Source organism: Mesoplodon mirus (genome assembly GCF_964341445.2).
Source record: "Mesoplodon mirus genome assembly, chromosome: 5".
NCBI lineage: Eukaryota > Metazoa > Chordata > Mammalia > Artiodactyla > Ziphiidae > Mesoplodon > Mesoplodon mirus.
The window spans coordinates 147,466,918-147,475,939 of NC_138980.1; positions in this window are offsets into that span (position 1 = coordinate 147,466,918).

Below are 9,022 nucleotides of genomic sequence, written 5' to 3' on the forward strand. Positions count from 1 at the left end.
GTAAATGGCAGAGCAGGATTTGAGCTGACACAGTCTCTTTCTGGAGCATGCACTCTTAAAGAACATCCAATGAAAATGAGAATTTCATGCCATGTCATGTCAAGTACGGTACACAGAAAAAGATCTTTATGACACCATTTAAATACCATGTTATGCCTTCAATATTTGCAAACAAAGAAAAGGGAGAGAATAACGGTATCCAAGGGGAACAAAAATGAGATGGCTTGGCTTTATGGATGTAGAGAGACCTCTGAGCCTCTGAAGAAGGAAGAGGAATTTTTTAGGACCAAGTGAGGAAGCACATTCCAAGCAAAGAGAAGAACAATGAAAAAGGCATTGAAGTGAGAGAGGGCACTGCACTTTCAAGAACCTCAAAATTCCCCAGAACATAAACTTCTCAGAGAGGAGAAGAGAGATGGTAGGCAGAGGCCAGATCATCGGGGATCTTACATGCAAGGCGGAGGAGGTTGTGCTTTCCTAAAGGCAATTGTCATTGTTGGGTTTTGAAAAAGGAAGTGATATGAAATAATTTGCCTTTAGGAAAATCATTCTGACAGGAAGTTTGAGGGTTGATTTGAGGAATATAAGAGGAGACAGGAAAATGAATTAGGAAACACTTCCAATAATTCAGGCAAAAAAAAAAAAAGATGATGAAATTATATAGTGATGACAGGGATGAAAAAGAAAGGATCAGTTCAAAAAATATGAGAGGTAGAACAAAATGTGGTCTGAGGGTGGGATAAGAGAAAGCAGAGTCAAAATAACCCGAAATGTTCTGCTTGACTAAGTAACACAAGGAAAGGCTTAGGGGTGAGAACTAGGAATGTTGCCATCATGGAGAAGAAAGAGAAGGCATTCTGTGAAGTTCTGAAAAGGAGCTGTGGAGCCAGTGAGGCTGACTTGGATCAATATAAAAAGTGACATCATAAATCCCAACCTTGTGATGTGTTTGTGATGTGTTTGTGCCTTACTTCTGAAGACTTTTGATGACTGACTATTGTTCATTATGAATATTTATTTTAATAACCTATATATCCTGTTCTTCATATTAGAGGTGAACATAAGTCAAATTTCCCAAGGAACAAAATTTTACTCAACCAAGGAAATCGTAGTTGTAAGTGATTAATAATTTTGCTGCCTTCAACTTTAAATCAATTTATCTTTGAAACCAAAGGGCTTCCACACTAAAATTCTAACTATAATTGGAAGATATTAGAGATTGAGCATAATTTAATTGTTTGGGAGAACATATTACAGACTAGCTTCAGATTAACAAGCATCATCCTTTATCTTAGTCCTGCTGTATGGAGTACCAGGCTCCCTTGACCAAAGTGTTCTTTTCATCGCTACCTGACAACCTCTGGCACAAGTAACCCTGTACCCCTTCTGCCTCCGTCCAAGTTCACAACACAAAACAGTGTATTTATCATGCTCAGGACCACTCATGTGTGTATCATGGCTGTAGGAAGCTTTAGCTGCCAATAAAAAGTCCATGGATCTAAATGGACAGCATTTGGCACTAACAGGATTACAAATTAGAGATGTGATGTGGAAACCCCAAGTGTCTTTAGAAACAGGAAAAATCAACATGTATCATATAGTGGTTAAGCAAGCTAAGAGCATGGCTCTAGAGTCAGAATGCCTGGTTTCAGTGACCAGCTCTGCTACCACCGTGGTGTGACCCAAGCATGTCACCCAAGCCTCTACTCTCAGTTCCTCACTAGAGAAATTGAGTTGTTGCAAAGATGAAAAATAATGATATATGTAAAGCATGTAGCATGGTACATAGCATATAGTAAGTGCTTAACAAATAAGACACACTAAAATTATTATTATCACTATTATTGTGATTGGCCTGAGAGCCCTGACTGTACCTTTTTTTTTTTTTTTTTTTTTTTTTTTGCTGTACGCGGGCCTTCCACTGCTGTGGCCTCTCCCGTTGCGAAGCACAGGCTCCAGACGCACAGGCTCAGCGGTCGTGGCTCATGGGCCCAGCCACTCCGAGGCATGTGGGATCTTCCTGGACCGGGGCACGAACCCGCGTCCCCTGCATTGGCAGGCGGACTCTCAACCCCTGCGCCACCAGGGAAGCCCTGTACCATATCTTTACATTGAATCTAATGACATCTTCCACTTCTGCACACCTGGAAGTCAAATGACTGTCCTTCCTTTTCAGAAATCTGCCTTTATCTCTAATTGAAGTCAGGACTAATAGGCCTGGTGGGCAAGTAGTTCAAGTGGGCCCTTCTGGGCTGAGCTCCCTGAGATGTGAACCTCTACACTCCTGTAGGTCTTAGTTTCATTTTACATCCTTTACATGCTTTCACCATGCCACCTCTTATAGTCAGCCCTGATTTTTAAGGTTTTAGGTTTAGATTTTAAATTTAAGGATTGAAGATTTGAAGATTTAGATTTTGAGGTTTAGATTTTAGGTTTTAGGGTTTAAGATTTTTAAAGTTTAAGAATAGCCTTACATTTGGAACCGGATGAGCTATCTTCCAGACAGACTGAAGAAATCCTAAGAAAAACTGATTCAGTACTATCTGGACTGTGGCTAAAGCCTATCAAATAGTAGCTACTGTTAACCAGCCTAAAGAAAAAAAATAATTTGGTCTTAGTGCTCTATTACACATATTTGGGGGAAAGGAAAGTATATTTCTATGGAAGTTTTCAAGATATTAAAAATGAGATAAAAACAAATGAGAGGAAAACAGGAATTCAGTTCATGGACCTGAAATCACTATAAGTGAAATATAGAATAAATAGCTACTCTAATCTCAAATGATGAAAAAACAATCCTGACCTCTTAATAACACTCTTTAAAACTCTCCTTCCTTGATCCTCTTACAGCAGTTTTAACCTCTTTGTTCATTAAATATATTATATTATATTATATTATATTAATTGTATTATATCACACTATATTATTATTTTCAGTTTATTTATTCAACAAATATTGATTAAACACTATAATCCAGGTGCTGCATGACATGCTGGATAGAAAACAATGACAGTAGGAGAAGATGTGTCCTTGCACATTTCAAAGTATAGTCGAGGAACTAGAAATTAAACAAATAAACCTGCAGTTGCTCTGAAACAATAGAGATGGCCACACTGAGACCGTCTGACTGGAAGGATGTAGTTTTTACTGTAGAGTTAGGGAAAGCATACCTGAAGACATGACATTCAAATTGAAACCTGAACTTTTTATTATGTTGACTACTTAGCAAAGTGAAAAGTGTGGGCACAAGGTTATTACAAACAGACCGATGAGGGGGTACAAAGGCCCTGCAGCAAGGAGAGCACCTCTTCCACAGTCTAAAAAGCAGACATGTGCCAGCTGTACCCCTTCCCCTTTTCTCTCCATATGTAGGGTGACAGAATAGCTTCAGTAAAAACTGTGTGTGCTTAAATAGCCTACCACAAAAAAACATCTGAGCAAGAGAAGAGCATAACATATAACAAAAAGAGCACAGTGGCCACTTCTTTATGATTCGTTTTTTGCTCACCTCTAACTTGTTTGTCACTGAGAATTCCTACAATCAGATTTACTTATGAGCATTACCTGTGGCTTCTCAACTAGGTTTTCCTGGACTTTTTGCTGGGTCTGCTTAATGCAAAGAGGTAGTTCCAGAATTGTTCCAGAACAGCCCACTCTGTTTCTCAAGTTAATCATTTTGATGACTGAACAAAAGTGAAGAGTAAACTATCTGGAATTTGCCCAGGTAATAAAAGAAACCTGAGTTTAATTTGTAATAAGTTATGTGAACTAAGACTTGTTGCCAAACATATCTTTGTTTCTCCACCGTAAAGGCAGAAACAGCACAAAACCATATGACTTTTAATAATTCTATGGAGATTACATTTTATTTAGGAATGGAAATCCAGTATAAGACAAAATTATAGTATTCATAAATTCTAACTAGTTTATGGGTTTCGGATCAGAGTTGTACAAAGCTCAAGGTGACATTTATTTACTTCACGTTTTAGTGAGCAGTTTTGATTTATTGTGTCAGACACAATTGAAAACACGCTTTCATAAAGTACTATAGAATAATTCCACATAAAGGTGAGGTAATCAACCTCTCATAGCTTAACAAGAAATGTTCTTACTGAATCATATATTCTTGAAATAATATGGGTTTTGTGTGTGTGTGTGTGTGTGTGTGTGTGTGTAAAATACTTTCATTATTAGCATATCAGCATCACAATTTTCTCATTTGAGATAAGGGTCTTTGGGTTATCTTATCTTGAAAGGGACTGCTGGACCCCAAATTTTACTATTCGGGACATATATACAAACTACATGAAAGGTTTTTAAAACTAATATGCCCATTAGGGAGATTTGTCTCAGTTGGCAAATGAGGTAACTTAACTGAGGTTTAGAGGTGCTAAGTAATTTGCCCTAGGTTACTGAATATAAAAAATATACTAAGAAGAATGTTCTTATGTACCATTTTTCAAATTCAAACTAGTGGATTTAAACAGAAAATCCAATGGAATTCCACAGACTTGCCCTACAAACCTTTAAAGATAATAATCTCTAAACAAACAAATAGCATTTGGGAATATAAAAACATGCCTAAGTCTCCACATTCTCTAACAAAAATATCCTTTGGCCTCTTTCCTGTTTCATATTACAATATCATATAATATATGAAAATTTTAATAATACGTAACAGGGTGATTAAGGAATATGTGAGTCTGCTAGAGAATTTGGTACAATCCTACTTCAAAAAAAAAATAAAGCACATTAGGCCTGAAGGGAACCTAAAAGTGCTCAGGGGCCTCAAGGGAACTACCATAAGTAAAAGAAACAACATGCACACATGATGACATAAAGGACTCTTAATTAAATATAACTTACAGTATAGGACTGGTTTCAATGGCAAAATGGAACCTCCAGCATTTTTCTCTTTGTTGCCATTGAAACTTTTTTTTTTCTTCCTGTATTTCAACCAACAGTGATAAAGAAAACTTTTGTCTCAGATGTTTCTTTGTCCAAAGGACAACATTTGCTGGTGCCAGAAATTTACTAAACATCATAAAATACACATATTTAAGGAAATGTCTTGGAAGATTGGAGTGTTTTATCTTTCTGGAAGCAGATTTAAATGCTAGCATATCTGGTTAATTTAAAAGTAAACAAGTATAGTTTAAAATTTAGAGGCAGCATTTTCCAGGGAAAAGTGTTCTTTTGAGTAGAGACAATGGGCTCAGTGGTGGAAATGTGTTTGAAAGGCGAGCGAGAGAGAGAGAGAGAGAGAGAGAGAGAGAGAGGGAGAGAGACTATTTTGAAAACTCTATAATAATGAGTCTTTTGGTATGGCATCTATAATTTCAATCATATGATTTATAAATTATCCTAAAGCACACAGAAAGGATTAACTGGCCATGAAATACCTGAGAAGAGCTAGAAATTTCTTTTCTTTTCAATAGGGAACTAATTTCCTATCATATCATAGACATCTAGGTGATATTTTGGAACTACTTTTGAGACTTGCAGCTATATTCTCTGTGTAACCTCAGATATGTCAATCATCTTCTCTGTTGATTTCATCAACTGTAAAGTAGAAATAGTATTATTGAGGTATATTATTAATAAAGTATCTTTTAAATACATACTTTTAAATTTTAAACACTGAGTGTGGGAAATGAATGTAAGTCCTTCTGGTAAAAAAAAAAAATCAATGCTACTTAAAGTCTTTTAATCTATTTATCTATTTATTTTTGTCAGTTATTTAAACATATATTTCTCAGATTTATTTCTTTGTTTTCCAAATAAGAAGAAGTAAAGAACTTTGTCCTATGCTGAACAAAATATAAAACAGTTTAAAGCCTCTTCAGAAGTAATCTTCAAATATAATTCATCTTTTTGCCTTTGATTAAATTAATAATTTTTTTTTCTTTTGGCAAAACACACACAACTTATTTTTGACTACGTTGGTCTGTGGTATGTTATTTTAAGGGAGATACAATTCTAAGCCACAATTAGATTTTGTGTTCATTTGTCATGACTACACCAACTGGCAAAAATATTATGATTTTCTGCTATAAATGATGGTAGTGTTTCCCCTTCTCTCCACACTCCTTGGCACCCTTCTTTCCTTTTCCCATGCTGCCAAGTTGAGGTCTTCATGCTTCATTTGGTTCAGATGGCCAACTGATTTTCTAACTTGTGTAAAAGTTTTAGAAACAAGTTATGTTTTGTCAGATTGCATGGGTTACAAGTGACAGAAAGACAGCTCTATTCTTGGCAGTAAAAAACCAACCCAAGGAAGGAATCAATAAAAAATTATACTCAGTTCATGGCTCATTATCATATTTGATCCATGCAAAATCTCTCATGTTTTTAGTTATTTATCATACTTTTTCCCCATGTTCTATTCCCATTCCCTTTCCTTCACCCTGAAGGCAAATATCCTAACATTTAATGTGTATTCCCACATTAATGCCTGAACTTTTACTTTATGTAAGTGTTATGTTATGTGTATCAATCTGTTTCTTTCTTTTTTCCTTAACACTATGCCTTTAAAATCTTTCCTCATTTATCTACGCAGAGAGTAAACTTTTACAGAACATAGAAATATGCGTTGCAGTCCTGGTCCTGCGACTAATTTATTTTGTGACCTTGAGTGAGTCACCTACATTTTTGTGTCTAAATTTCGTTGTTAAAATAAAAGAAATGAGGAGATTCAATTAGAATATGTATCAAGTTTTAGGAATAAACTATATCAAAAGAAAAAAGTGCCATGCATTTTGGGAGTTACTGACATTGATAAATCCTATAGATACATCAGGGGAAAATGTTGAGAGAAGAGAATGCAAACAATCTTGCCAGCTAGCAAAGTTGGAGAACTATGAGGCATCAAAGAGGATAAGAAGAAAAAAAAAAAAGAGAGGATAAGAGGAAACAAGGTGGGGCTTGGCAGGAACTGGCATTAGATCTTAAACTGCATGAAATGACATCCAAATGGGCTGCCTTGATGACATTACCTTCAGCCACTCACAGCTGAGGTTAAGGGGTATTATTCAGGTTCTCCAGAGAAAGCGAACCATTAGGATGTATACAAGTATATATGAGAAGATTTATTATGAGAGTTGGCTCACATGATTATGGAGGCTGAGAAGTCCCACAGCTGCCTCTGCAAGCTGGAGACCCAGGAAAGCTGATGGTATAATTTCATCTGCGTCCAAAGGCCCAAAAACCAGGAGACCCCAGTGTGAGACTGAAGGCCTGAGAAAGCAGGGCTGCTGCTGTAAGCCCTGGAGTCCAAAGGCCCGAGAAAGCAGGAGCTCCTCTGTCTGAGGGCAGGAGAAAATGGACAGCCCAGCTCAAGGAAAGAGAGAGAATTCCCCCTTCCTCCTCATTTTGGCTTCTTTAGGTCCTTCAATGGATTGGATGATTCTAGTCTCCTTACTCGGTCAACACAGTCAAATGTTAATCTCTTCCAGAAACGCCCTCACAGACACACCCAGATTTGTTTTACCAGCTATCTGGGCATCTCTTACAGCAGGCAAGTTGACTCAAAAATTAACAATCCCAGCGTGCATTGTGAAAGGTAGATCCTTGGGAAGTGAAATGGGAAGAGGTGACATGCCTTCCATCTAGAAAACAGAGCCTACAACAGCAGAAATAATAGGTCTTTGAGGATGGATCAGGAGGGTTTTCTTGGATATCCAGTGTGCAAATACATAGCCTTGGGGAAGCTTTTTAACCGAATAAGGGCACATTCAGTATGTATTTGGGAATCAATGAAAATCAGTATATTTATGACTAAGTTTTACATAACATCCTGGAAAAGAAAGGGTGCACCAATGATTGTAGTGAGAGGAAAGGGTTTATGAACTAATGGTGGCCTGAAATTCTTAATCTTCCTGAGATATGCATGTATGGCTTGGTATTTCACCTTTAGAGTAAATTTAACACCTTAATATAACTTTCTGTTAAATATTGTCCATTGTTAAAAATAAACCCCATGAATATCAGAAAAGAGACTCCTTTTCAATAAATAACAGAGAAAAAAACATAATAAATCTATTCACTAAAATGCTTCAGATAATTTTCAGCTCATTGAATTTTGCTGTACTTTTGCATTTAAGATGTTACATTTACACTGGATCACAGATAACTAACTGCCTTTTGTTAGAGGATATTACCCTAAAATTACAACCATCTTAAGGGGAGGAGATATTTTTTAACAAGATTTGTTTTAAAATGGAGGGTGGGCTTTAATTAAAATTGAAATTCCCTTTGAGTATGCAATATTTACACTACTTATTTGTTGCATTCTGTAAAATGTCAGAGTTTCTGGTGATAAAAATTCCTGCCAAAAAGACTGTTATTTCCTGGAAATGTTTCCTTATGTTTAAAGTAAATGAATTTAGAATAGCTTCCAGAAGAGTCATCATCTAAGCAAGGAACTCTGAGTACTTAAACTGACAACCACAGCCAGTGACTGTCCACACAGTCTGACTGTAGGGATTTGGGTCTAAATGAGCCACATTGGCTGTTTTTAATGATAATGACTCAGTTCTATGTTTTACTGGGCCTATACTAAAATTTCCTAAAGGAGGGAGAATGATTGGCTTAAATATGTCAATATTCATTTAAATAATTATCTCTTGAGTCAGCTGCCCTTAAATAGTGCATGCATCATTGCTAAATTTAATTCAATAATTATTTATTGTCATTGTTTGAAATTAGACATTAGGTTAGAGTTTTAGGGTTCAAACGTAAATGAGGTATAAAAGCTCAAGAAAATCTCTTCATTTACCTCCTCAGCCTAGCTTAATTAATTTCCTTCCCACCCACCTTACAGTCCCCAGGTACAAACCCCCATTACCTCCGTCCTGAACTACTGCTGGAAGGTTCTCATTGATCTCAATACATTCCACTCTCAGTACATTCTCTGAAGTCATTCTTTACACCACAAAGTGGTCATTTATAATGCCAGTTTGATTGTGGCCCTGCTGGTTTCCAACTTTAATGTCTTCTCATTGCCCTTAGGATAAAGACCTA